Source organism: Nyctereutes procyonoides, unplaced genomic scaffold, assembly GCF_905146905.1.
Source record: "Nyctereutes procyonoides isolate TBG_1078 unplaced genomic scaffold, NYPRO_anot_genome, whole genome shotgun sequence".
Taxonomy (NCBI): Eukaryota; Metazoa; Chordata; class Mammalia; order Carnivora; family Canidae; genus Nyctereutes; species Nyctereutes procyonoides.
The window spans coordinates 15,011,533-15,036,217 of NW_026575082.1; the positions used below are offsets into that span (position 1 = coordinate 15,011,533).

Sequence of the window (24,685 nt, forward strand, 5' to 3'; positions counted from 1 at the left end):
CATTTGCACGGAAAAAGACCTTAGATACAGAGATTGAGTGTTTACTTCCATCTGTTCTGATACTTATATCAGAATGTTAATAATCTTTCAAATTAAAAAAAAACATGTATTAGGTTGCCTTTAGAAATTACTTCTAAATGGAATTCCTTTAGCCAATTTCTAATTAAATCGCTAAATGAAATTACCTCTGTTGGTTTAAAAACAAATGATGGTAAGTTCATTGATTATTCATGATATGTACAAATTAACCACATAATAGGACTTGGTAAGGGATTCAAAGATGTTGACTTTATAAAATAAAGTGATAAAGAGTATGATAGGAAATCTACACTACTCCTTCAGGAAAATATCCTGTATATGATAGCTCTGACTACAGGTTTTTATAAATACATCTAAAACATGGAGGTATGCTCAGGGGCACACTTAAAAATGTCTATTCAAACAATTTATATCAATTACTATTTAATTAATAAACTGCATTGTAATTTGTTGGTGGAAAGTGGAAACCAAAGTTTGCTTCCATGCAAAGATATCTGCTAGAGAACAAGAAAGCTGCGCTGCTCATCTTTTCATGCTATTTTGACCACAACCTCAACTTGAATCCTAGTAAACAACTCTCTCTGGGAACAAGGGGTAATTGAATCTTCATGCTAATTCTATCCTGGTTTTCTCTTGACTACTAGCTCCCAATTATGCCAACATATTACACTATGTACTGTTCTCTAGGAAAACACTAAGACCACGTTGTTCATTCAACTAAGGTCAGACCTACAAGGAAAAAAAGAAAACAAAAAAAAAAAACAGGCTGATGATTTACCTATAATGGACATTTTAGTTCCTCATGGGCACCTGGTTTTCATTTGCTATTAGGTTCACTTAGTTTATTTTAGTTATAAATCAGGCGGAAGAGCAGAGAAGTGTAAACGTATTGGCCACAAGTAATTTCAGTGCATCCTGCCAGATGTTGAGCACAGTGTTACAGGTGCATGGTTGGGTTTGACTGTTGGGCCATATGTCAGACAAACTTCAGTGACAACCAGAAGTAGCCACTGCCATGGAATGCAATGATTATTTTATTAATAACCCTTTAATTAGTTGATACGGGAGGGAATGTGCAGCCAGTTCGTAATAATTGGTCTGATGAATACTCTCGGTACTTCAGGGGTAGAATTTGTGTGACTACCTGTTGGGAATAATAACCCTTTGGATAAAGTGTCATATTTATTATGGAGAGTTATTGTGCATCTTTAACAGCTTACATATGCATAAGCATATTCAATATTTAGGTAAAACTCAAAAACACGCCAAAACAAATCTTTTCTTACCTTCCTCAGGTCCACACCACATTGAACACTGCTAATAATTATTTATTATTGGTCACAGGCATAGCTCACTAATTTAGGGAAATAATCTAAAGTAACAAAGACCAAGTATTTCCCATAAAATGTTATAAATTCATCTAACTTGGTAATTCCATCAATTCTATTTTATTTTTCTTCTAAAAAATGAAATCACCCCATGTTTATTGAGAATCTACTATATGTAAGATTCCAGCCAGGAGCTATAGAATGATAAAGAAATATCTCCTCCATGCAAGATACATCCTTGCTGTCAACATGGTCAAGGCATTAGTTGGAATAAAGGCCAAACTTTTAATTAGATTGTTAAACATTCTTATAAATAACAAAAATATGCCCATTTTGGGCAGTGCCGGGCATGTATTTGACATTTGTACTTTGCATGGTATTTTACACGACTGGCCCTTACTGATTTGGAAGAAGAAATGAGTGGTATTGTTAATAACTTTACTTTGAATATTTTAAAATGATCTTCCAGCTTATGGCTTCCTTTACTCTTTTATGGTAGTTATTAGCTGATGTATTCCCATACCAAATGTTCTCTCTTTTATGATTCCTTAAACTTAAAAAAAAAAATTACATATACCTCGAGGGGGATTGGACCATTTCTAGTTTTCATTGTACTTGAGTAATGCTTTGGGTTGACTATTTTTAGGGTTCTAAAATTAAGTCAATCCGTATGTAATTAGGAACGTTCTTAACTAGACAGTCCTGGTTAGCAGGAGATTGGCAGTTTTTTTTCTGAAAAACTATTTAGCAAACCACGAATAGCAATTAAACGAAAAAAGATTAAATTTCTCTTTAAAATGGGTTGTTGCCATAATGTAACGTGGCAATATGATCTTCTATTTTTAATTGCTGTAGACCGTGCATTTCGTAAAGTAGATTGTCATCCGAATGCTAGAGAGTTCCATAATTTTGTACCACTTATGTTTCTTGACACTTGGTAAGTATTCTGCTTTTGCGATCCTTTTGATTCAGGATGGGTCAAAGAAACTAAAGGTTGGTAATAAAGGTAGTTCTGAACCTCCTTAACAAACTGAGACCGAATGTATATCTTGGAGAAGTGAAGTATTCCTTTTCATGAGACTTGATGACCTTATGCAATTTACTCTGCTTACTTCATAACATAGGCTTTTATTCACGGGACAATTATACTTGATGTTGACATGTAATGATGTTCTTTTTTCAATTTGGATAATGAGAACTTTGCTTCAAATTCCATGTCAATATGAGGATCCAGGGAGAGTTTAAACCTCATGAATAAATACACCGTTCTTCCTTCCCACCCCCGACACCAAGTACTTAATGCTCTCCACAATCCCTTACTTATTTCTTATTTGCAGAAGTCATTTTAGAAGGAATTTATGACAGTGCCACCTTTTAGGAAATAGCAATAAGTCACAGTCTACTGCCTATAATAACTGATGCTCAGCTGTTTAAAATCACCTTTACCACTTAAAATATGTTTTCTTTTGTCTCTAAATTAGCATGAAAATACAGAGGAGGCTATCTCTTCAATTAAATGTGAAAGATTAATCACTAGGCAATTTGTTGCAAAATAGAAAATTATTGCCAAAAATGGAATGTTTACTTCTTTAACTTTAAGATGCCTGTGAAAAACATGTTGGGGGAGCACAAAAATTTGGTGTTATTTGCATATATATTCTGATTGAACTGCTACTAAGGTTTGCACCTAGCTAAAATCTACTACCTGACAGGGGGGTTACCTGAGACATTAATTCCTCATGCTGTTCTTAGAAGATGCCATATTTTGTCCATAACCAGAGTGGAACCTGGGAAAAATGGCAGCAATGGGCTACAAATACAGTGTTGCCAGTGTTCTGGGGATCTGAATATTGCTTTCTTTTTCTTTTTTTTTTTTTTTTTTTTGCAAACTAACCAGGATTTCCAGAGTACCATTGCAGTGAAACAAGTGAAGATAAAAGTGATGTGTTACTTTTCTCTTTCTCCCTTGTTCTTATTTTTGCAGCTCTGCACTACTGATTCCAACACCACCAGATCAGAATGAACAATTAACTGTCTAATTATTCTAGTCACAGCAGCCCACAATGAAATCTTTATTCCGTGTTTACAGCAATCTTTGGCAGAGGCTGTCTTGCTGTTTCTAAACTGAGAAGAACTGCCCTTTGGCTCCTCTGGGCATCAGCTGCCTTGGTTTCAGCCTTGGATGCCAATAATCAGACTTCTTTTTCTTCCAAAGTGGACATTTTTTTTTTTAGGGTGAAAAGACCTATTCTCATCACCCCCCCATATATTCTGACTGATTTATGTTCTAGCCACTGCAGCTCTTCCTTCCGTATCTCTTTACATTTTTTCCTCTCTCCATAGAACACCACCAGGCAAAACCCCATTTTAAGTCCAAAATTGTAAAAAAATGCTTAAGCAAACAGTGCTCACTACTATGAGGGAAGGAATAATACAACTACTGGTTTATGGGGAGAGGCGAGTCAAGGAAATCCCTCCTGCTTTTCTAAACTGCTCATTTTCTTGCTCAAAAGGCATTCAATAACTTCTCCACCAGGGGAGAACATACCCACTTTTCAGTGGCTCTCTTGATTACTTCCAACTATTTACTTAAATTCACCAACAGCTGCATGTCTTTGAGAAGCTTCAGAACTTGGGGAATATTTACAAATACATAAGGGGCTGAGAGAGTACGTGTGAGTCTCTTCGAAATGGCAAGAGAAAACTATTGCACTGTACAGTCAGGGACAGAGAAATCACTGCCAATGCAAAGACAAGAGAAAGGCAATACCTTCACCCAAGGAAGGAGAAAAAAAAAAAAAAACACTCAGCCCTCTTTGGGCTGAAGGACTGGAGTGTCCTTCCTGAATCTGAGAGCAGACGACAGCCACTGCTGGCTGGGTCCGCTGCCCTACACTGCTCAGCTGTTTTTTTTTTTCCAGAAGAACACTTCCCTGCTCTGCGAGGCTGATGGCATCTTTTTTGCCCATTCCAGTCTCCAAACCCTATGTGCTGGTTCCCCTAACAACCCGTGGATCTCGCCTCTCAGCCCCTAGCACTTCATTCGCGTTGCCTTTCCTGTGAGAACTGGGTCATAGAATTTTACAGGGGAGAAAGGTAGAAAGGGGCGGTTCAGTAGTATAAACACTGATTAAATTCCTGGGCAACTCTCCCCAAATGAAAAATAATTTTTCTACAAGTATGCACAAGAATGTCAAGAATGCTAAGTCATTTTTATGTTTGCACTTTCCTTTTCCATTTTAATTTTACACCGCCACATGGCACACATGCTAAAAATGTATCTCCGTAACCTGCAGTGTAGCAAACTTTTCACAAAACATTGAAAACCCCGTATTTTATAGACTGTCCTTTCCCAGGATGCTCCAAGCATTTTTTGGATACAGAATTAGATCATCTCACGACAACTGTCCTGTTAGAAAGGCATGGCTACTCGTGCATTGGCAATGGCAAATAGGGGAAAATCAGAAGCCCTGGAAAGGAAAGGTCACACCAAAGTCAGTGGCGGCAGCCTTAAGTAGACTCTGAGTGCTTGGTTTTCCAATTTATACTACTTCCCACTTGCTCCTCATTTGTCTCTCTTTTTGCCCTGGCAGGAAAGGATGTGGCCAGTGCGGAGGCTTGACCTCATCTCCTGTACTTGGCTTCACTCTGACATGCTGTTCTCCCACACTCTTGCCCTGTTTTCTCCGTCATCAGCTGGCCAGCTCTCACCAGGGGCCAAGCCAAGAGGAGGCAACCGCAGGTGCCCTTGTAGCTGCCTCCAGTGTTGGCAACTGAAGCCTGCCCCTGCCAGGTCCCATGCCTGGTGGGGCTGCGAGGGTCACCCTAACATAACAATTCATTTACAGATCGTATAAATACATGAAAGAGCCGGGTCATTTATGGGGTTCCCAGTTGGCAATGACCCCACTGCACCTCAGCCAAATGAGGCCGAAGAAGGTGAGCTGATGATCCAAGTACACTATCCATTTCTAGCATTGGTGCAATCACAGTAACACAGTTGTGCCTACTTTTTTTTTTTTTTTTTTTTTTTTAAGTATATCTAATTCCTTAGCCGTGTCCCTGATGCCGCGACAGCTCTAATTTCCTTTGGTGGGAGGACATCAGAGACTAGAAGGGATCAGGGGACATTTTATTTGGGGAGGAGCAGACTCAGTTTCCAGGCGACCTATTAACAGAAGACAAAATACTTCCCGGCGGTTGCGCCAATAACAACAGCAGCAGCAATAGTAATAGTAACGACAATGGCAGTACTAAAGCGCAGTAAAGCCTGAATCTACCAGGCGACGCCCCGCCCCCGCCCCCGGCCCAGGTGTCCTGCTGCCAGCCCTCTCACTCTGGCGGGTCTCAGCGCACAAACTGGCTCTGGCGCTGCCTCCAGGCTGCCCTCCAGGTTCCAACCCCCACCCCCATCCCCAAGGTGGGTAGCCCTGCTGAGCCTCCTGCTTCAGCCTAAGTCCAACCCACAGTCTCTCCTGCTACCAAGGGGCTGGGACTCCGAGGTAGCGTTTCTTTTACAAATCTGCAACTTTCCCCCTATCCGCCCCGCTCGCAGCCTCCGCGCCCCAGCTTCCACCCGCGGCGAGCACAGCGAGCAAAGCCCAAACACCCCGCGCGCAATTCGGAGCTTTCCCCGGAGGGTCCGGGCCCGGAGACAGGAAATCCGGGGAGTTGGCGATGTCCGGCAGGTGGCGGGGCCCCGAGTCTCCACCACATTCTCCTCCCACGGCTGAGCTCGAGCGGGGACGCGGCGAGGGGCGCGGGCTGCGACCGGCCCCGCAGGCGCCCGGGCCTCCCCGAAGCCTCGGTCCCGGGGCCCCCTGCCCGGCGCGCATCCCCGGGTTGGAGACGCAGGCAGCCGTCGCCCGTCCGCAGCCGGAGGGAGGCGCCGCCGCCCTCGGGGCAAACCGGGGTCCTCGGCGCTCTCGGGTCCTCGGTCCCCAAGCCCCTGCCACCCGGCGCACCCCCACCCCCGGGGGCACCCCCGCTCCCCGGGCGCACTCCCGACCCCGGGCGCAGCTCCCGGCCCCCGGGCGCACCCCCGGCTCCAGGCGCAGCTCCCGGTCCCCGGGCGCACCCCCGGCCACGGGCGCACCCCCGACCCCGGGCGCACCCCCGACCCCGGGCGCTCCCCCGATCCCGGGAGCATCTCCCGGCCCCCGGGCTCACCCCCGACCCCGGGCGCAGCTCCCGGCCCCGGGCGCACCCCCGGCCACGGGCGCAGCTCCCGACCCCAGGCGCAGCTCCCGGCCACGCGCGCACCCCCACCCCCAGGCGCAGCGTCCTCCGTCTGCCCCGACCCCGGGCGCAGCTCCCGGGCCCCGGAGAGCAGCTCCCCAGCCCGGGGCAGCCCCTTCACGCCCCGTTCCCCCGAAGTCCGAGCAAGTCCAACTCGCCGCGGCGGCAGCTCCCTGCGGGGACGGCGAGGGACCGCGCGCAGCGCCAGGGGGCGGCTACCGGAGCGAGCGGACCCCCGCGCCCCGCGCCCCGCCCGAACGCCCCCCTGTACCTGGTTCGGCCGGCGACTCTCCGGGGACGTCGGGTGCAGACTCCTTCGGGGCGGGCGTCCGGCTCACATCGCTGCCGGCCCCGCCGGCGGCCGGCGTCCCGCGGGGTCGCTGCGCCCCCGCCCCCCACCCCCCGACCCCCTCTCTCCAAGGAGTCACGGCTCTTCCGCCTTCGGGTCTTTGGCAAAGTGTCCGCGCGGCCGCCGAGAGTTGGGCGGCAGTGCCCGGCGCGCCCACCCCGCGGCCGCCGCCCCGCCCCCCGCGCCCCCCGCGCCCCGCGCGCCCCCGCGGCCGCCCGCCGGGGACCAGAGCCCCCGGGTCGCGGTCACCGTCCCCCGAGCGCGGCGCGCCGTCCGCCGCCCCCGCCGCGCGCGGTCCCTGGCCCGAGTGGCTGCCGCCCGCCTGCGCCGCGGGTCCTCATTCCCCTGCTCATGAATATTCCGACAGAGGCTAATGCCGTGGAAGTAAATTGAATTAGCCAATTGGTGCCAGGAATGTGCGCTCCTTCCTTGAGAGGAGCTGTCTGGAACCCCACCAGACGAAGGCAACCAGAGTCCGGTCGGCACCCCGCGCTTTAGAGCAGTGAGGGGCAAAAGGGGTTAATTCTTTAAATGCAGTTTAGATACCACATTTAAATGTTTAAACTCCTCTATTGGCTGAGAGAGTAGGGAAGTGTTGAGGGGGAGCAAGAGGAAGGGAGGTAGGTCGTCCTGGGGTGGGCTGGGGGTGTATCTACACCCCCCACCCCCCAACGCCCCCTGAAGTTGAAGTGACCTATTCTGCATAGATCCTGGATTCTGGAAGAGGCAGTTCCTGAGAACTGGAAGAGAGGCAAACAGGATGGGGAAGGAGAGGAACAGGAACCTGGGTTTAACCTTGACCTTGAGGATGCCACAGACAGAATTTCCAGGAGTAGAAGTGGGGCGACATGGCAGACAGAGAGGAAAAGCTCTATCATTTACTTGGAGGAATTTCTCCCAATGCTCCCATTTTCCCCCTTTGTCCTCAGCAGCCCCGTAGGGTTTTAAACCTTTGTGCGAAGTAGAGATGGGGCCGAGTTACCTGAAAGGTCAGCAGTTTCAGAGGAGGGAGCTGGGACTACCCTCGGGTGGAGAGAGCCTTCTTGAATCACACAGTCACCGTGACAAGGCCGGTCCAGAGGGCAGTTTCTGACTCTAGTCCAGGCTTTTTGGTTGTGGGGTCAGACAAGGTCGACAGGAGAGACAAGCGTCTCCTTTGTCCTGCCTCCTACCCTTGAATGCCAAGTTCTTCGCAGGTTATTTATTGACTACAACTTAGGTTTAGCCGGTGAGTAGAGGGGGAACCTCAGCCCAGATCCACATCCACATCTCTCTCTTTTTACAGTCCTTGGAGGGGGGGGGGGCAACACTTCTAGCATTTCTCCCCTCCACCCCAACCATTGATTTTCTAAATACGGAAAGATATTTTGATTGAATTGATTGGTTACTAAACGTTTTACTTGTACTCGTGGCCAAATGATCTACATGTATTAACAACAACTGATAAAAGTATGTGCGCATCAGTAACTGATAAAATTCCCAAATGTGCGCCATAGAAAGAAATATCCTGGTGAAGGCAGTTATGCCATATTTTAATAGGTTTTGGCAAGGCCTAGGATTGGAACTCACAGTTACAACAGTAACTCTTATTACAGCAGCCGGTGTTTATTGAGAACTTGTTATGTGGCAGGCATACATTACCGGAGTCATCTCATTTCATCTTTCCAACTACTCTGCTCAGTAGGCACTATTATTTTCCCATTTTAATGGACGAGGAAGGTGTGGCTCAGACAGGTACCCAAAATATATAATGGGGGACGATGGGGAAGATGAACTTTGATTCAGAGCAGCCGAATCCATATGCTAGAGTCTTTAGGTCCCCAGGTGTTTATACTGCCTTGTATCTAAAAAGAGAACCGTTATCTTCATGTTTTGTTGAAGCGATTTCTCCTTGGTGATTAATTCCCTACCATAACTTAGAGAAAAAACAAAACAGGGTTTTTTGTTTTTGTTTTTGTTTTGGTGGCAGGGTGGCAGGTGGGGGGCGGCCACGGTAGTTTAGTGTGTTACCTTGATTGGGCCACAGGGTGCCTGAATATTTGGTCAGTGTTGTTGTAGGTGTTTCTGTGAGGGTGTTTTAGATGAGATTAACATTTATATTGGTAGATTAAATAAAGCAGATTGCTATTCCCAGTGTGGAAGGGCCCCCATTCAATCAGTGGAAGTCCTGAATACGATAAAAAAAAAAAGGCTGGCTCTCTGAATAAGAGAATTCTCCTGCCTGTGATGGACACCAGCTCTGCAGGTTTGGAATTTGCCAGCCTCCATAATTGCATGAGTCAATTCTTTATTATTTATCTGTCACCTACTGGTTCTATTTCTTTGGGGAACTCTGACTAATAGAGTTGGATGCCTTCAGTTAATACTACTATTTGTGAATTTCCCATGAATGTCTGAATATTTCCATTTACCAATACATACTGTGTAGTATACAATAAATATACATTTTTTAACTTAAGCTTTTCTAGACCCATTATTAATAAGGGAGGAACAATTGTATATATAGCTATTTATATGGATGAGACTTCATCAGATTTAAATAAAAATATTGCCTTTGAAGAATTCAACAATGGGTTATAATAGGTTTGCTTAAAGCAAGGTTTATTGATATATGAGGGGAGAAATTTAAATATTACAATATTAGGAGTAAAAATGATGGGGCTAAATCTCTGAATTCAGCAGTTGTTGAGTACCTATGAGATGCAAGGCACATTTCTATTCAAACATTTTCTATTGAAGTTCACAGTCAAATCACTTAAAACAGTTGAAGGTCTGCCATATTTTATTCTCTGAAACTTTGGGTAGTTTAAAATCCTTTGTAAAAAAAAAAGGTATATACTGTTTTATCCCTGTATTAAATATTTAAGATTTTCCCCATCATGATTCTTCCCTTACAATACTCTGTTGGATCTTGCTTTTATGGAGAGTATCCTCTTAGGATTTAGAGGAAACGTATAGTAGAAGTCTTCAGATGTTGGAACGTTTGTTTATATGAAAATGTTAACATGATTTTAGGGCCATAAAATGTTTTCAGGATGAATGCTTTCCAAATGTCCCCCAGAATTTCAGTGGGCAGTGCTGGGGAGGACCACCAGAGTATGAGGTGGAACAGTGGCTTGGAATGTGGGGCAGTCTTGGGCAAACCATTCACCTTTTGAGCCAACCAAGTTAGTACTTCTGCAAAGCAGAAATAATAATACTCTATTTACGGGGTGCTTTGCTGTTTACAAATTGCTTCCCCATATGCTGTCTCATTCCATCCTCCTAGTAATTCCATCCTTGTGAATTCAGCATTGTTACCCATATTTAATTGACAAGGACTATCATGCTCACAGAGATTCAGTATCACTCTGAGCTTCTCCTAGAAACAGAATGGGGACTTGGATCCAGTGACAAAGTCACCTTCTCAGGGAAGCCATCTCTTACATCTTTCTCTGTCCAGACTCCCCCCACCCCACACACTTTTCTTTCTCCAGTAGAAATACAATCCTCTTCTTTGTACTCCCCTAGGATGTCTAGGATGCACAGAGAAATAATTAGAACACAATGTGTTGTCTCTACCACTAACCAAGAGCAACCTGAGATCAAGAACCTTGTCTTAATCGCTTTCATATCCCCAAGTTCAGTTTAGGGAGAGGCACTCAGAGAGCCCACCAACACCAGTTCCTCACACTGCAGAAAATGTGTCTCTGACTTTCCTAGGCTATTAGGATTAGATGAAATAGTTGGCAGGTGCTTTGGAAATTTAAAAATACCATGTAGTAATATTATTATTGTTCAAAAGTAGATTCAGAAATAAATATAGTAACTTTGGCCTTGACCTCTGGCTGATACATTCTATGGGTGAGAAAGCAGTTTGGTCATTTTTATGTCAGCTACTGTTATTTAGGACATGGATGGATAACACTTGCTCAAATTATAATCATCTGGTTAATAGTAGTACTAAACTGGCCCATTAAGCAAGAAGGTATTAGTCTGGGAAAGGTGAGTGAATGTGTGTAGGGTGTGTGTGTGTGTGTAATCTTTCTGCAATTTAAGGGTGTTTTCTGAGAATGAGCAGCTTCAGCTGCCAGGATAGCTGTATTTCTCTAAGGAAGGGATCTGCTTTTTTCCTGTGGGATGATCTTTATTAAGAGCTCCCAAGGTCACTGAGCTAACGACGGAGCTAGAGCTCTTGACCCTCCTTCAGTATTATTTTTGCTACCTCACACTGACCCTGATTGGCAGCCACTGCCCATCCAGTGTGGTTTACGGTTTTACAATTGAGATGAGTGGTAAGCAGCTCAATACTTCGTCATAATGAGTCTCCTGAGTCAGCTAATATCCTTCCAATGCAATTCCATGATCTAGACTATCAGTATTATCCATTCAAGATATTTTTTGGATTTGTAGTGATAATTACTTAGTAGAACTGAAGACAGCGTTAAAACATTAAAACATTAAAAACACTTTTGTGTCTTCATAGCCTGTCTTCCCTTAAATATTCATTACAGAACTGTTGTTATATTAAAAACACGCAGACATATTCACAAAACCAGCAATTCCTCTTACTCTACAGGCTCCTTCTTCTCTGTAGCATTGATGTACAAGTCGGATGATGTTTCTATACTGGTTTTACTAAGGGCGTTTGCAGTTCTGTGTTGCTTTACTTTTGTTTTTGTGTAACGTACAATATATTTATTCTGTCCTTTGAATTTGTAGGTTAATCAGTAACGTTTAGTCTTCTCAGAAGAAATCAGTTCCCTCACTGGTTGATGCCTGTCACTTCCTGTCTGTGTCACAGTATTTGTGGGAGGAGGAACCCGCACCCTGCCACCATCACCTCCAAGGAGAACTAGCCGTAGAAACATTCAGTGCTCATGCCAACATTCTGGACGTTGACGCTGCTGATCCATTCCGTTGAATCTGACAAACCTGAATACAGCATCCTTGCTGTGGGCAAGGTGCTGTGCTAGTTATAGGTGTTTCAAAGAGAAAGAGAACCAGTGACTGCACTCAGGGAGTTTATAATCTGGCAGAAGGGCCTTGATAGTTAGCAAAGTAGAACTAAGGCAGAAATGAGTAGTTTCTATCAAAGGATAAAAAATGAAGTACCATGGGAGGCCCAATTAGAGAGAGATTTTTTTCCCCCAGTGGAGACAGAAGAATGGGATGGAAGGATGCTCAGTGGCAAGAGTGTTGGCTGGTCGGGTTCTGAAGACCGGACATTCCTTGGATCTTATGGTCAGTGGTCAGAGGGAGAGGCCGGGAAAGCACAAGCTGATTCCGAGGGGTTAACCCAAGTACACATGACATTAAAAGGAGCTAGAACTGGAAGGGTAGGTGGAGCCCAGAGGTCCTTGGATGCCATGTGGACTAATGTGTATGTGATAGCCTAGGCCAGGAGGAAGGTGTTGCTCTGGAGCCAGGGAGTGCCATAGTGCAGCTGTGCTTATGTTTGAGTGTGGAGCATTTGGAGGTGGGAGACTGATGGGATGGGGACCAGCTGGGAGACCTGCAGCAGCTGAGGCGAGATGTGAAAATGGCCTGAGCCAGGGATGTGGCAGCAGGACCTGAGAGGGGGAGAGAGGCAGAAAAGCAGTATGGCAGGTGTGTCTGCAATACATGCAAATATGGTCTTTTTTTTTTTTTTCTGCCTGTCCTGGATGTTTTTTGTTTCAACAGCCTTCCTTTTCTCTCTCTCTCTCTCTCTCTCTCTCTCTCTCTCTCTCTCACACACACACACATGTGCGCATGCAACAGGCACACACCATGCACGTACATACACAAATATGCGTATACATGTGTACACGTTCATGTACATGCATGCACACGTTTGTACATATGCGGTACACACACAGTGAGCTCCTCAAGAGCATAGTTCGCATTTTTCTCTCTGTGTCTCAGTACCTAGCACAGTGCCAGGCATTTTGTTGGCACTAGATAATTGTTTACTGGATGGAATAAAAAACAATTGATGTGGGGTGTCAGAGAAAATGAGGAATTGCAAAATATTGATTCTGGCTTGTCCTGGAGTTTGGTAGGCAAACTATGAAAATTCTCTATGCCCCTTATTAATTGGCATTGGAAAAAAGAGCATGTCTGGGGCTGACGATGACTTCTGATTTTAGAAATGCCTGAGAAGATGAAAAAAATCTGGTGGAGCCTCTGCTGGGTACAGCTGGAAAACCTCATGGCTAGGACACATCTCTGAGGTCTGAGAAAAACTCACGGGAACTTCAGGGCATTTTATCAAGGTTTCCTCTTAACCATTTAGAAGGTGTGCTGGCCACGGTCTCTCAGAGGTGTTTGTGTTCTGATCCTCAGAACCCATAACTGTGTTAGGTTATGTGGCAAAGTGGAACTCGGGGTGCTAAAGAACTGACGTTCCATTAGGGGGATTATCCTGGATCATCCAAGGGGGCTCAATGTAATCACAAGTGTCCTTAAAAATGGAAAGAGGTAGGCAAAAAAGGCAGAGGCAGAGTAACACGACATGAGGACTCTGCTGGCGGTTGCTGGCTTTGAAGATGGTGGAAGGGGCCATAAGCAGAAGAATGAGAGTAGCCTTTAGAAGCTGGAAAAGGCAAGGAAACACCCTCCCTGGGAGCCTCCTGAGGGGAGCACGGCTCTGTTGACACAATGACCTTATCCCAGTGGGACACACACCAGACCTCTGATCTACAGAACCGTGAGATCATTAATTGATGCTGTTTTGAGCCACTAATGATGCAGTAATTTGTTACAACAGCAATAGAAAACTAATCCAGAAGGATAACCAGCATGCTCTCTATTTCGGATTTATTATCACATATTGGTGTCCGTCATGCCCCAGACTCCATGAGCTATGTCTTATGTGATGTCCTAGATTCAACTATAGAAATATGTTTTGTTATGAAATTCCAATTCTTGGTCTGAATATAATCTACATGACAGCATTAGTGGTGTGAAGTCAGAGCGTATGTTCTTTGATTATGTCATACTGTGTGCAGTGAGGAGGCCGATGGTTTTAAATTAAGCTTCCCATGCAGTCTCTCAGACAGTGCTCCTAGATGTGACACTAGCATCTCAAGAGTTGTGAAACACAGCACGAATGCTCAAAAATCACAATGTGTGTTTATAACCTTGTTCACCTCACCCAGTTTGTGCTTTGCTGAAACAAAACAATCATGCTTAAATGTTCATTTTTATAATTCATCTTCAAGTGGCATATCCTTTGAAAGAATGCATTTAAATAATTTCTTCTTTACTTTTGCTATTGTTATTGGTATTATGGATGTCATGTGAGATGATTAATAATTTAAAAAATGAATGTAATATAATATTAAGTTACATTTCATATAAAAAATATAAGTTGCCAGTAACTGGGGTAGGAATTTCTCCACTTTTAGTGTTTTAGCAATGTGTGGGTTTGGCTTATTATTTTCGTTTTGATGCTTTATCAAAGAATAGAGTTAATGGCAGGAAAAAATGCTTGAAATATATTCACTGTTAAATTCGCATGTACACTCAGCATGACACATATGCATAATAATCACTTCTTATTCATAACAAATCCTTTAAAAGCTGGGCAAGGTGCGTGTTATTTAAAAACACACTAATTCCTAAAATTAGCATGGACTATAAATTAATTTTTGAGCCTCTGGTAAGTAAGTCCTCACATACAGATAGATTGCTGTGAATTTTGATGTTTAACCAAATGTTAAGAGAACATAAAGCAGCCTAAAAATAAAGTATAAAATAGGATGACTAATTTTATGTGGAGAGGTTTTGCAGATGATGGAAACTCAATTTGCAAGTCCCTGTGTAAGTAAAAACTATTTGTTATCCTTGACATTATTCTGAAATCTGTATGCAACAAATAATTGCAAGAAACAGCTCTAAATATGCTTATTGATAACTTATTAAAGGAAAAGTTGTAGATGACTTAAATGAGTAAATTAGTGCTATATTATACTGGAAAAGTAATAGCCACTAATTACATATTTTTCTCTCTTTAAAAAGCATTCAGAAAGCAAAAGCAGGGGAGCGAGGTGGCTAAGAGGGCATCTTGGGAGTCTCACCTCTGTGTGTGAGTCTTGGCTCTGCTACTACCCAGTGATTTTGAGAAAATTATTTAGTCCTGTTGTGTGCCTGCATTTCCTCATCTGTAAAGTGGGTGTAAATAGTACTACTTACCTCGCAGGGTTCTCAGGAGGATTAAATCAGAGAATCCATGACAATTGTTCAGCACCAATGGCCACATAGTAAGCATACATTAAAGATTACCTACTATTAAAAAAAAGCTCACTATTATTAATAAGAGTTGTGAATCTCTGTGTGTTTTTATGTTTTTTAATGTCCTCTTTGTCAAGAAAGGAGATTGAAATATTTCCCTTTATATTGTTCGTACCATTGTTAACATAAGAATATTACAGAATTTTTTGAATATAAGGGAACTTAAAGATAGTCAAATCTACTCCCCCCTTTTTTTTAAAAAAAAATATATATTTTTTAATTTATTTATGATAGTCACACAGAATGAGAGAGAGAGGCAGAGACACAGGCAGAGGGAGAAGCAGGCTCCACGCACCGGGAGCCCGACGTGGGATTCGATCCTGGGTCTCCAGGATCGCACCCCGGGCCAAAGGCAGGCGCTAAACCACTGCGCCACCCAGGGATCCCCCCCCCTCTTTTTTTTTAAAGGTTTTACTTATTTATTCATGAGAGACACAGAGAGAGGCAGAGTCATAGGCAGAGAGAGAAGCAGGACTGATGTGGGACTCGATCCCAGGACCCCGGGATCACGACCTGAGCTGAAGGCAGATGCTCAATCACTGAGCCTCCCAGGCACCCCAAATCTAGCCCTCTAATTTTACTATTGACAAAAACTGAGGTATAGTCCAGGGGACTTGTCCAAAGTCACAGCATTTTTTCCTCTCTGTGCGCACATAGGGTGTTTCTCCTTTTTGTGTGGGTTCATGAAACAAATCAACTTTATAGAACCAATTAGTCTCATTCTCACTTTTGCCAGGGGTGGCAGAACTTTGTCAGTGTGGGGGCACAAAGAGGGATAGAGACAAAAGCATGGGAACTGATATGTTTTTCAAACGAGGGCAGCGTTCACAGAACCGTCCCACTGAGAATATTTGGAAAGGGCCCTCTTTTTTCTTATAGGAAAAGTGGGGTCGTGAACTTGTCCCTGTTTCTACACATCGAATACACCCCAGGCAAGTTCTTCATTCCTTTTGCTTGCATTTTCTCATCTATAAAACTGACATCCTGATCAAACTAACTCCCCGGGTGGTCAGGAGCTGAGAACAGAGGCATCTGGGAGAGAGAAACCAGCCAAGAGTTGCTGATGTGACTTCAGTTGGGAAAGTGGTCTAAGAGGCCGACCAGGGCAGTTAGAGCCAGGGGTGGGTCTGATTCTTAAAGCCTCTTGGGGTCAGTAATCAGCACAAGTACCCTGTTTAGTGACGGAGGATTTGGGTTATGACTTGTGAGCCTGATGAGAGTCCACTGCAGTGGGACCTAGCAAGGGGCAGAGACAGCAAAACGTGGAAGGGCCTGTTGCATGCAGAAGGCACCAGAACAAGAGACTGAGAAGGGGGGAAAGGAAGCGAATGATGTCTGTTTTGCCTTTCACACAGCTCCTAGGTAGTTAGGACTGAAATAAGCAGAGAAGTGAAGAACGTCTTGGAAGTCTGTGAAAGAGGGAGGGAGCCCCACCAACGTGCCATCGAAGGCACATTGGCTGCGAGGAATCTTTTTATGGGAGACGGAAGCAACTATGCACTAAGAGACTTTTACCTGGCGGGGCACCCCGACCAGCAGTTCAGGTAGAGTCTACCTAAGGGAAATCTCTTTCGTAAACTGGATTCTTCCCAGTAAGAAGTCTGATGTTCAGCTTCAGGCCTGGAGAGCAAATGGATTTGTTTTGGAGATCATTTAGGAGAACGAAGGACAGGACCCTTAGAAGGAGTTTGTTGTGATTTTACTTAGCACGTTGAGGATGAAAAATGCTCACCATTCCTTCCAGAAATAGAATAGTGGGATTGAAGCAATCAGGGCTTCTTCTGGGATGGTGATATTTTTGGAAAAGAAGAAGACCTATTTGGGGATATGCAACTGTTGTACCCCAGGAAAGATGGAGTTAAACCAGATTTTAGATTTTTTTTTTTTTTTTTTTTTTTTTTTTACCTCCCGGACAGAGTGGCAGAGCTGCTGGAGGCTGATGACAGCAACAGCACTCCCCCATATATCGCTTGTTTGCTGTGGGCCTGCATTTGCATATATTATGTCCCTTAAACAGCATCCCCGCAGTTGAAGGGGTCTATTATTATCAACCCCACAGATGACCATGGTGAGGCTTTGAGAGGTTAAGGGATTTTACCGGAGCCCAAAAGCAAACAGATTACAGGTGCAGGTGAAGAAATCATTCCAGGAAATATGCCGTTAGTGGAAGCCTTCCAGGTGTGGGGACAAGGGCCCAGCCACCATGTCTTCATGCAGGTGGCAGAGCATCTTCGTGAGGAAGAAGGGCCTGGGGTGCCGCTGCCTCAGAGGGCAGCTGATGACCCGGAGAGGCCCCAGCCGTCCTACCTGCCCTGATTGATGCAAGGGTGCCACCTACAGGTGGAAGGTGAGATCGTGCGAGGGGCCCCAGAACCCCGGGGGAAACGCAGGATGGAGGAAAAGGGAGCAGGGGTGCTGAAAGGCTGCTTAGAGGTAGGCCCCGTGAGCTGTGGCAACCGCGTGATGAGGAGGGCTCCTGCCCCACCAAGGACAGGAGGAAGGGCAGGGCCATGGTGGAGGAAAGGAAAGGAGGGGCCTGTGGCTGTCAGGAGCTGGGGAGACCCAAGACAGTAGACCTGCTTAATATGCACCGGATGGGACCCGAATCCCGAAGGAAACAGGAATAGCATATGCCCTGGAGTAAGGAGGAGAAGACGGAGGAAGCCTTGGGGACCTAAGGGAAGTCATCTGCACCTTTGTACAACGGGTAAAGCAGGTAACTCATGGTTGGCGGCTCCTGGAGGCAGCCTGTGTGGGCAGCCCCCTGGCAAAGTATGGAATAAGCACAGGGTTCAACAGTGGGAATCCTGCATAGTGAGAGATTTAGGTGTGTGGTTTTATAACACTTGTTGATGGGATTAAGTTTATGGTTAGGGATGGGTTGGTTAGGTGCAGGGTCAGGATTAAGTCAGGAACTGTTCTAACAGTGTATGAAGGGAAGTCTGGGGCAGTTTCCAGGATCATGAGCTTCAGCCAAGGAAGAAGAAGGTGGGGTTTGTAAATATAGTGAATAAGGAACTGTATCTCAGGGGGAAAACATGATGGAATTGAAAATAAAGAGTGACCAAGGGAGGTGACAGTTGAGTCAGTATGGAACTATAAATTGACGGATCTCTCTCTCTGCACATGCACACACACACTCACACCCAACCCCATTAATAGTAATTAGTGTTGATGGAGTATCTGTAGCGCTTCAGGAACTGTTTTGAGAGCGTGGCAAGTACTAATTCACGTCTTCCTCCTAATAACACTTCAGGAATGGCTTTAATATCCTTCGTAAGAATCAGGGCACCAGGGGCACGTGGGTGGCTCAGTTGGTTAAGCATCTGCCTTCAGCTCAGATCATGATCCCAGGGTCCTGGGATCCAGCCCTGAGTCGGGCTCTGTACTCATCAGGGAGCCTGCTTCCCCCTCTCTCCCTGCTGCTCCCCCTGCTTGTTCTCTTCTCTTTTTCTCAAATAATGAAATAAAATCTCTCTAAAAAAAAAAAAAAATCAAGGCAACAAAGCCAGAGAGGTAAAGTCACATGCCCAAGGCTACACAGGAATCAGAGGTATACAGGAATTTGACTCCAGAGCCTGTGCCCTTTACCGCTACCCCGTAATGCTTTTCACTATATACCTATGCACTATTTACAGGCCAGAATGAATGACCAAAATCATGAAGGAGACCTCAGAATTGACAGATGCGGGTGCCTGGGTGGCTCAGTTGGTTAAACATCTGCTTTCAGATCAGGTCCTGGGATGGAGCCCTGCATCGGGCTCCCAGCTCAGTGGGGAATCTGCTTCTCCCTCGCCCCGTCCCCTGCTCCTGCTCTCTCTCTCTCTCCTTCAACTAAATAAAATCTTAAAAAAGAAATTTGACAGGTGTATGTATAACAAAAACCAAAGCACTGACTGCTAAGTCAGCAGGGGTCCTTTTGGTCCTCTCTTACTTTGGGCTGTCTTTGCTGGGTGATTATATTAGTTATCAATAGCGACACAACAAATTATCTCAAACTTAGTGCCTTGAAACAACACATATTTGTTATTTTAATTTCTGTGCGTCAAGGGGCCAGAAACAATGAAGCTGGTGGCTCTGGTTCAGAGTCTTTCCAGAGGTGAAGGTGGAGTGGAGGCCAGTGGGGGGGGGGGGGGAAGGGGGGGTGTTTGTAAGCAAGTGTACTCCCAGTGGCTGCCGGCAGGTTTTGCTAGGTCACCACATGGGCCTCTCCACAGGCTTCCTGACGTGGCAGCAGGTTTCTCTTTCCCTACGACCACGTCATAACGTGGCAGCTGCCTTCCACCAGCATGAGTGCCCCAGATGGAAGTGGCGATCTTTTAATAAACTAGCCTCCCTCACTTTTGCTGTGTTCTTTTAGTTAGAAGCAAGCTGCTGAATTGAGGCCACACTCAAGAGAGAGCAGCATTACACATGGCGGGAGTCTTTGGGGAGCATCATGCTGCCACCATCATCATGTCCGTAGTAACCACTCCTCTTTCTGGGTCTCCAACGCCGCCCTCCTCTTCTTCTCTTCCTACATTGATGATGGCCTTTAGGCTCCTTTAATGACTTTCCTTTTTCTTCTCACCTCTTTGCTCTGTTCTTCTATGTCTCCCCCATCCCCCGCCATACTTTATGTGCTTCCTACTCAATATTCTACATATCCATGACTTCAGACATATACTGATTACTAATTTTTTTATCTCTAGCTCTGAGTTCAGTCTTGAGCCCCCATCTGATTTGAAAGAGGACATCGACCACCTCCATTTTGACCTCAGTCTGTACTTGTAACTGATGAAGTTCTCTTTTCTAGCATATCTCTTTATTCAGGCAAAGACTTGGGGGGCGCATCCCCCTGATGGAACTGAAACTCTGTCTTCAAGCCATAAGGGCTGCCCTGAGCCAGCAAGACCCTGTGTGATTGACCCCAAGACAATATTTGACCCGACTCTCACTGCCACCTGCATGTACCCACCGACCTTTGTCCCATGTTTTCTTATATAAACCTGGAAGTACTTTTAGCACTCTGGAGGTTGTCTTTGAGATGCTGGTCTGCTGTCTTCCTCATGTTGGCGTCACCGAAATAAATAGCTTTCTTGTTTTACTGCCCCCGCATCTCTCTGCCTTGGGATCCTGCTGTGGCTAGCGGCCGAACCTTGTGTGTTTGGGACCCCCGGAGCCAGGTGTGCTTATACCTCTGCTCCTCAGCTAGAGATTTACTGCCTGTTGGACACCCTAGTCTGTCCCACGCATGGCCAGTCTGGCGAAAGAAATCAAGCTCATCTCTCACATTTTCTCACCCATTTCTCTTCTCAGCCTCTGAGAATGGTACAACTATTCACCAAGTGGTACTGTCAGAGACCCAAGAGACACTGCTCAAATGCTTTCCTCTCAGTCATCCTCAAGGCTCAGCCAATCATTATGGGCTGTCCATTCTAAATCCTAATTGTTCTTTGAAGTTACATCCTCTTTTCTACCCTTACCGCTCCCTATCCCAATTAACATCCCCATCATCTCTTCCCTGGGTTATCAAAATAGTCTTTTTTTTTAAAGGTTTTATTTATTCATGAGAGACACACAGAGAGAGAGGCAGAGACACAGGCAGAGGGAGAAGCAGACTCCATGCAGGGAGCCCAACATGGGACTCGATCCCGGGTCTCTAGGATCACACCCTGGGCTGAAGGTGGTGCTAAACTGCTGAGCCACCTGGGCTGCCCCCAAAATAGTCTTTTTAAAGGACTCCCTACCTACAGTTCATCCCTTCTCAAACCAGTTTTCTCCAAAAGGCAAATCTGATCAAGTTCTTCTTTTTATATAAAACTGTATTCTGGTTCTCCAGCACCTACAGAATGAAATTTGGAAGAGATACTGGTGTAGTGGAAGAAGTCTGGGCAATGGAATCAGACACAGGTGAATTCATTTCTGACTCTATCATTTAATGACTGATTGAGGTTGGGTACATTAAAAAAAATCTCAAAATCTCAAAATCAAAAAAAATTTGTTTTTTGAGCTTTCCTGGTTTTTTATTTTCTATGCTATCCTGTAAAGTCTACCTTTTAATGTAATACCTTAGAGGAATTCTTTATGTGTGTTTTATTACTAAAGTTTATTTTTATAATTATTGACTCTTTTTTCTGCAGACATTGCCCTCATGCCCTTGCCCCTTACCATGGTTCCTGGCTTCAGCTTCTCTGCTGAGGGTCCCACTGCCCCCTAGTCCCAGTCTCTCATCACACACCAGCTGTTCCTCCCCAGCCTCAGTTTCTTCATCCATAAAATGGACACGATGTCTTAACTGCAAAATTGTTAGGATTAAATGAGATAACATGGACTGCCAGGTTTTCCACAAACAGAGGTTGTTGTTGATAGACTGGTTGCATAGTTGGCTTTAACTATGTTAAGGCAATTAGCATATGTAGTTCTCTAAATACATTTTTCTTTAATCTTTGACTTGAATATGATTTTTTCCTTCTGCGTGCAACGCTCTCTCCTTTCCACTTTCCCACTAGCTCTGTGGCTTGCCAATTGGCAAACAGGCTCCTCCTTTAACACTTCCCTTTTCTCTTCTCTTGGAATCTCTTTGATCACTTCCTACCAATGGAGACCTTTTGGACCTACCCTCATGGTGGTATGTGCTTCATTAGATGCAGTTGTTTCTTTGCACACCTAGCTCCACAGGTAGATGTTGAACTTGTGAGTGTGGAGAGAAGTGTCTGTATATCCCAAATGTCTGGCACAGTACTGTAGTGTAAGCCCTGGCGTTGGCTTTTCTTTTTATAACGCGAGTGCCTGACTTAGGCTTTGATTGTGAAGGCATCCACTTCAAAGAGGGCTATCTTGAATAAACTTATTGTCAGTCACTTGACCAGAGAAAGAGCCAGGTCAGCTGCACACGCCAACCCGTCCACTTCCACCCCCCAATCTGTCCACCTCCACCCCCCTACCCCCCCACCATCTTTGTTTTACAGATCTTGGTTGATTTTGATTGACTATTGGGCCACTGTTTTTTTTTTTTTTTTTTTTTTTGCACCTTAAATTCCCACTCTTATGTCTTAAATTCAACAAAAAAGAGTGAGCCTGAGAAACCCTAGGTCCCACCCTCAACCCCAGTAAAAGCAGGACCCCAGCCTTTGTGCTCTCTCTCTACTCGAAACCTGACTGTGTGGCCCCAGGTGTGCTGTGTAATTTCCAGGTCCTGTAAGTAATAAACCTTTATTTTCTCAAAGTTTCCTAGTGGTTATTATTGAAGAGCATCCAGCAGTTATAATATGAACCACAAGGGCTGGTCCAACCATAACACTGGTAATTGAGAGGCTGAGACCAGCACGAAACAAGTATGTTCTAGACAGAGATATTAAGTAAATATTGTTTGAAAAACATTTCCTAACATCTGAATGAAAATTGCTTTTCCCTCATAATTTTAAGGGAATAACAGATTAATTTGCAGAATCTGGAAAATTTAGTTAGTTCCACCATAGTAGAGGACTAATTTCACTTTAGAATATGTTGAATTAAGAAATGTAAGCCAAAATTCCATCTAAAACCATTGCAGAGGGCTGGGACATGTAATGAAGCAAGAGAGAGGCTGCTTTCAAGACAAAGAGATGAGACTAAAGGCGTTCAGAAAGACACTTATTTGTATAGGAAAACAGTGAAGAAATCAGAGCATGAATAACAGGAATCAAAGAACAAATAACTGAATAATTTATATACAGGATGAGTTGATAGAAAAGAAGTCAAGCAATGGCAAATCCATCTGATTTGCAAGAACAGAATGGGTGCTCGACTATAGAGCACCAGTAGATTAAATGGTGCTGAAAGAGATAATGTGAATAATAAAGTACTTTTAAGAACTGTTTCCAGAGCAGGAAGAACTATATCCTGAGATTAGAGGATGTGGAAAAATGACAGAGTTAAGACCAAAGAAGTAAAGTGTTTAATGGCAAAGAAACCTCCAACCTCTGAGAGCCAGAGGGAATAGATTCTCCATGAGAGGAGGGCCAGCTGGGCCTTGTCCTGACTCAGCTTATGAAGCACCTGCTCCTCAGGATTCTCCTGGTCTCCCACTGGTTTCAGTGGCCACACCCAGCTCACCTCATAACGTGAAGCCCGGATACTGCAGACTTAGAAGACTGGCATTATCAACAAGAGAGAATAACCTAAGAGGGTCTGATTGTGTAAGGTGTGTGTGTGTGTGTGTGTGTGTGTGTGTGTGTGTGTTTTGAAGAAAGCCAATTAGTTTTCTGCCAACGAAACAGTTCTACAAAGAATGTAATTGGTAGTATCTTTTGAAATATCATTTACGGCTCTATGTTAGCAATGTGATCAAGCTTGTAGGGATAACAAACATTTCCAACTTAGGTGACTTCTTTCTGCATTTTTTAATAAAGATTTTATTTATTTATTCATGAGAGACACACAGAGAGAGGCAGAGACAGGCAGAGGGAGAAGCAGGCTCCCTGCGGGGACCCTGATGCGAGACTCCATCCCAGGACCCCGGGATCACGACCTGAGCCAAATGCAGATGCTCAACCACTGAGCCACCCAGGCACCCACTCTGCATTTTTGAAGGCTGAGTGGCCAAACATTCACAGCACTTCATGGCACATGGAAGAGAAGTGAGATGACCAGTACAGAGAAGGAGAAGGCAGGTATTGCAACTTGATTTCATTGATATTTTGAATGCTGATTAAAGAATTTATGGGAGAATTCTGCCTACGAGAAGCTTGCCAAAGCCAAAGACTGTTAAACAGGTTTCTGAACACTTCCCCAGATCTTGTTTGTGCGACGGAAGACCAATGACTGATGTTGATCTTAGGGGAAAAAACAAGGGAAGGTGCCAAAGGAGGGAATTTTATTAGGTTTAGACCGAGAACAACATTTGGATCAGCAAACACAGTTTTTCTCTAAGATCATTCAAATTGTGGGTACCAGCCAAGTTACTGTAATGTATGAAGAGTCTATACAAACGTGAAAGACATTCATCTTCATTCTCAATGGTGGAGAGGAAAAAAACCTATAGCAATATGAGGCTGTCATGGCTCTTGCTATATTGTGGATTTCTGATTTTTTTTTTCCTAGGGAAATAACTGTTATTTAAGGCTGGTAGATTTTAAAGATAGAAAAGAAACAGTAGGGTAGCGTAAATCCCATATTATAACATATGCAGAGAGTGTCCCACTGGTAATAAGAGAAAAAAGAGTCAGTATTTGAGGTGTAAGAATTATGCCAGAAAAACGGACTGTGTGATCTCAAACATAGGGAAAAATTCTAAAAATGTAACAAAATGGAAAGTCTCGAAGATACATCCAATGTGGGCAAGGATGGTAAGAGTTTGGGCATGGAGTTTAGAGTGATTAAAAGAGGCAAAATTAAATAGAAATGAAAATAAATATGTAGAAATGTAAAAAATCGGGCATTCACAAGCCATTATTAGAGAACACATAATTAATTTTGTTTGTTGAAAATTTTATGTTGAGCCTTATGGAAAATC

At 44.5% G+C, this 24,685-nt stretch overlaps 1 protein-coding gene across 2 annotated transcripts in view; it reads right to left on the bottom strand.

Moving 5' to 3' along the window:
• Positions 1-6,890, bottom strand: part of LOC129514536 (cadherin-20) — a 205,170-nt gene extending 198,280 nt beyond the window's left edge. For both annotated transcript variants that reach the window (XM_055333180.1, XM_055333181.1), the window contains exon 1: positions 6,877-6,890. The gene's annotated coding sequence lies outside the window, so the exon portion shown is untranslated. The remainder of the gene's footprint in view (positions 1-6,876) is intronic.
• Between the last annotated feature and the right edge of the window lie 17,795 nt (positions 6,891-24,685).